Raw genomic sequence first — 5650 nt, forward strand, 5'->3', positions numbered from 1 at the left:
AGAGAGGAAGTCTCACCGATTCGCTATCCTGTCTCAAAAAGATTCGAAATAGATACGTCAACCGAAGACTCTCCCATATTCGAAGCTAAACCACACGTCTTGCCTCAATCCAGTGATTCTAAAAATCAAGGAAAGGGTTTTACCCGAAAACATTTTACAATAGAAGAAACCCCCATAAAATATTTAGACCAAGCATTAGCAGAAATCGATGTAAGTACAGATAGAGAAATAACCAATCGAGAAAAAGAAGGCACGGATACAACAAGCGAAAAAGAGACCTCCACTGTAATTCCAGAACTAATTCAACAACGAGAAAAGGACACGAGACCTACGATAATTGCGGAACTAAGAATTTCAGAAACCCGAGACTCAATTGCGAGAGTAAATGACCATAAAGTAGTATTTATAGATATACATGGCAATCCGATAGATAAAGGAGCCTTAGAAATGAAGGAAACGGGAAAATTACCTCGTTATGAAGATTTAATGTTAGAAAAAGCAAGATTGAGTTACGATTCTGGAAAATACATTGTATTCCTACCGATAAAGGAAAATAGAAATATTCCAATAACACCAGAAAATTTATTAAACTCGCTAAGATCTCTATTAGATGCAGTAAATGAAAAACAGTTAACTTCGTTCAGCATTAGCAAAGGAAACTTGGAGGAAATACCCTGGCGATATACAATCAGAAAATTAAAGGAAATATTTATGGAAAAAACCTTAACCATCACCATTTGCACTGGGGAAGTAATTACCCCATCTGTGGAAGCGCGGAACAACATAATACGAGAAAAACATGAATCAAGCGTAGCAGGACACAAAGGAATAACAAAAACTTATCAAAGAATACGACAACATTACTATTGGGAAAATATGAAAAAGGAAATTCAAGATTACGTAAGAACATGTAAGGAATGTCAATTGAAGAAACTCACAAGAATAAAAGCAAAGCAACCAATGGTACTTACAGACACACCAGGTAAAGCGTTCGATAAGGTTAGTATGGATATTATAGGTCCATTACCAAAAACCCAAAAGGGAAACGAATATATATTAACTATCCAAGACTTATTAACAAAATACTCAATTGGGATTCCACTAGGAGGAATCTCTTCAGCCGAGATAGCGGACGTTTTTGTAAAGCGATTTATTTGTCGTTTCGGGTCACCGAGAGCTATTCTCACTGATCAAGGAACGAACTTTACATCCTCACTAATGAAGAAAGTAGCAAAGAGATTCCGCATCAAACAATATACCACGACGGCATATCATCCACAAAGTAACGGTTCAATCGAAAGATCTCACCACGTGCTGATAGAATATCTCAAATTATACATTGAAAATTCCAAAAATTGGGACGAATGGGTAGAATTAGCTATGTTTTCCTATAATACCTCTGTACACGAAGGAACGAAATTCTCCCCGCACGAATTAGTTTTTGGACATCTAGCCAGAGAACCTACTGGTGAAGTAATAATCGAAGAGAACATGGAACCAACTTACGCAGAATATCTCGAAGATCTGTTCGATAAAATTAACACCGTACAACGAATGGCAAGAGAAAATTTGATAAAATCCAAACTAAGATCAAAAGAATATTACGACCGACGAATCAACCCCCAAGATTTTAAAATAGGAGATTCGATATATTTACTAAAAGAACCCAGTAAAGGAAAATTCTCCGATCAATATACTGGACCATACAAAGTGCTAGAAATCTTGCAGAACCAAAACGTCAAGATCGAAGTAAAAGGGATTCCGCGAACGGTGCATTTAAACAAGTTAAAACTAGCGCATAATCGAAATAAGCAACGAATAAAGCGATTTCAGTGGGCAACGTAGTGCGGTAGTGTATGTTATAGTGCTGTTCGTCGAATAATACAGATATCGAACACCTAAAAGGAAAAAGGAAAATTATTATACGTGTTTCAATTATTGCTTAAATATAAAACGTGTTAACTCAATGAACAATTAACTAGTGAAAGTGAAAGTTACCTTGTGAACAAGTGATCAACATACAAGAAAGTGTACGTGCAAGTATAGGTTATGGATCGTTGTTCGTGGAACACAATGTATGACAGCTACCTAAAATAAGTGAATAAATTAGTTTCAATTGTCTCGGTGCAAAATACAAGGTTACTAAATGTTATAACTATATTATGGATAAATCAAAAGGAGGTGTAACACTGTTCGTCGAATAATACAGATAGCGAAAACCTAAGAAGAAAAAGGGAAAATTATTATGTGCACTCCAATTATTGTTTGAATATACAACATGTCGATTCAATAAATAATTAAAAGAGGGGAAGTGAAAGTTACCTTGTAAACAAGTAATCATCATACAAGAAGGTCTACATGCAAAATAGGTTATGGCTCCCTGCTTGCGGAACACAATGTACTAGCTGAAAATAAACGAACGAATTAACTTCAATTGCCTCATTTGCAAAGAGCAGCATCGCTAAATGTTATAACGGTGCTGTGGAGGCGTGGCAATGTTCGTCGAATGACACAGATAGCGGAAACTTGGAAAAAGAAAAGAAGTTTATTACGAGTGTTCCAATTACTGTTTGAATGTAAAACGTGTTAGTTCAACGAATAACGAAAACAGTGAAAGTGCAACTTACCTCGTGAACAATCAATCACCATACAAGGAAGTGTACATGCGTGGATTTCGCAGATTAACAAGAAGAAATAAAATAGCTGATAAATATAGAAAGTGGTTAGAAAATAATTAAGATAGATTAATTGAGAGTTAGTAATAAATATAACCGGAGTAAAAGGATATTTTATTGTGTATTAATCTACGTAGTATTGTTATATTATTATATCTAACATGTAGAAATGGATTTTGTACGCATATATGTATATAATTCCAATCCAAGTAGTATTCATAATATTTATTTTCACTGATAACAAGTACGTAAAACCTAAAATAAAACAAATGTTTTAACAATAAAAAAAAAACAAAAAAAAAAAAGAAAAAGGGGAAGAAGAAAAAAAAGAAGAAAAAAAAGGAAAGAAAAAAAATATAATATATATAAATATAAAATTTTCTTTTTCTATAAAAAGTTATTCCTATTTCTGATAAACTCGAGAAATGAAAACATTATACCATGATACACTGACGCAAAGATACACCACACAGAAGAAACTAATAGAGAACTCTTTAAGCTTGGCAAACTTACCGCCCGACGAATTTGCATACACCATAACCAAAACCCAGGACACATGGCTTTGATTGTTATTTAATAAGGTTTTGGGTTTATAAAATAACGATTCACTTAGATTCGTTTTCTCCAATATATTTCAGTCTTATAACACGTCTTACCACACAGGAATCTCCAAGTAAATAGATCAACGTGGTCGACTTCTAAGACAAAAGAGCGTCGTTAGAAGTCGTACCAACTTAGCTTGTAGTAAGCAGCGATCATACCAACTTAACATTTCTCAACATTGATCGTAGGAGAAGCGGTCCATATAGTCAAATGCATTCCGGTACAAGTAAAGGTACGACATACAACAAAATGCTACTCGGAACTACCCGTTTGGCAAAGGAATCGCACCACAGGAACTCCGCCCGGACGTGCGCCAAACGTGGCGATATTCAGCACCATCGTCGTTGGCCACGAGCGGAATGTATACCCAAAAGACGATGCACTACAGGACCACGTCATGTTCCCGGCAGAAAATCTGCAGTCTTGAACGCATTGGCCAGAGGAGCAACAGGAAAAACAATCGTCCCTGGAACAGTAAACATCCTGGGAATGATGGACAAAACACATTAACGACAATAGCGAAAAATACCGTATCAAGCTTATGGACTGGTTTTATGGAATTTGGAACTGTCAGTACTCGCAATATTTAAACTAATCAAAACAATAATAGATATAGCCGCACACGGATACCAGTAACGTGAAACTTACGAATGTGGAATCGCCCTATTAGGAGCAATATGCGGCTCAGTCACCCACCCGCTACTATACCTCAAAAGAAGACGAAATATCGATGATCAAACAGCACAACCTCAAGGGATATCGATAACACCGGTAGTCACTCAACTACCAACGACACCTGCGTCCGCCTTGAGCGAACTCAGGGATACCATCAGTCAAATTTCCTTTGGAAATTTGAACTCCAAGGGCGGGGATGTCACGTCCCGCGCTCCGCACGCGCCGTAACAAGAACAAGAAAACCATTCTATACACAACACGCGAATAAGGATTTGAATGCACAAACGAACACACGGCACTACGAAACGAAAGGAAGGATTAACAAAACGAGGGCGATTAACGGATCCAACCAATAAACAAAATACATATACACACAATTCTAAATAAACCAGGAAATAAGAATAACTACAAAAGGGGAAAATAATTGAAACGCCAGGAATATATATATATATATATATATATATATAATATATTTCAATCAATCAATTTGGAGAGTTACATATAAGTATAAACATATATGCCGAACATGTAATAACCTAGTAAATATTAGAGACAGTGCTTCCAATACTATGCAATAAATACAATATTATCAATTTATGAAATATAAGTATACATGAAGTCAAAAACTAATAGTTTAACGAATACATAAAACATACAATATTGTATTATTAAAGAAATGAAGGTTACATTGTCAGAAATATATATATGTGTGCGAATTCTATCAAACCGATAATCTAAGATACATACTTAAAACTAGCCTACATTCCGGTAAAGGATAAATAAATAATTGACATGTCATTTCGTATGAATACTACACTGCCAAGAGAAATATGCATATGAATACGTATATATATATATATATATATATATTTATATTATCGAATACTCTATAAAATAAACTACTCAAAACAATAAATAACGCAATCGAAGAATTACAAAACATTAGCCATATTAAAATGACACACATCATAAATATATATATATATATACGTATATTCACACGAACAATACTTTTGTCACTTTAAAGCAATATTAATAAATAAATGTTCTAATTGCGGTAGAATAAGGAAAAACGAGCGGCAGACGGAAAATTACTTCGATATTAAGCAAAATTAAAGACCCGTCACTATAACTTTGCTGATGACATTTATGAGCAGCCATGTTAGATTTACACGCGTCACGGCGACAGGAATATTAAGGATTAATGGAAGTCAGGCGCGAGAAATAAATCATGAAAACACATTGTTAACACTTTTCTTTAATAAATTCTATGCGCAACTACAAATGTAAAAAAAAAATATATATATAATTAATTAAAAGGGGGGAAATATAAAATTGAAAAAAATAACAAACGTAAAATAGATAACCTAACACTATCACATTCAAAATATATATATATATATATATATATATATATATATATATATATATATCATACATAAAAACAAAAGACATTTAAAAGGAAAAAATAATAATAATAAGGAACCTCTGATGGAGATGCCTCCGCAACGGTAATAAAAATGGTAATTTTTAAAATGGTAAAAACGGTAATAAAATGAACGGTAATAACAATGATCACTATAATAATGAGCGAAGAATAATGAACGTAATAAGAATGTTCACCGGAATAATAATGTGCAATGAACGTAATAAGAATGTTCACCAGAATAATAATGAGCAATGGACGTAATAAGAAT

At 34.0% G+C, this 5650-nt stretch overlaps 1 long non-coding RNA gene across 3 annotated transcripts; it reads right to left on the reverse strand.

Annotated features, from left to right (window-relative positions):
* Positions 1–1111: 1111 nt before the first annotated feature.
* LOC143304548 (uncharacterized) lies at positions 1112–4377 on the reverse strand. 3 transcript variants are annotated; one of them, XR_013061209.1, is made up of 4 exons: positions 3927–4377; positions 2323–3744; positions 1999–2088; positions 1113–1898 (listed from the first exon to the last, which is right to left on the reverse strand). It is a non-coding gene; the product is annotated as an uncharacterized LOC143304548 (long non-coding RNA). The 3 variants fall into 3 exon arrangements; XR_013061210.1 differs by having other exon boundaries at positions 1118–2088; positions 2323–2405; positions 3189–3744; positions 3927–4366; XR_013061208.1 differs by having other exon boundaries at positions 1112–2088; positions 3927–4376.
* Positions 4378–5650: the final 1273 nt, after the last annotated feature.

The sequence above is a fragment of the Bombus vancouverensis genome, unplaced genomic scaffold, assembly GCF_051014615.1.
Source record: "Bombus vancouverensis nearcticus unplaced genomic scaffold, iyBomVanc1_principal scaffold0039, whole genome shotgun sequence".
In the NCBI taxonomy this organism is placed as follows: Eukaryota; Metazoa; Arthropoda; class Insecta; order Hymenoptera; family Apidae; genus Bombus; species Bombus vancouverensis.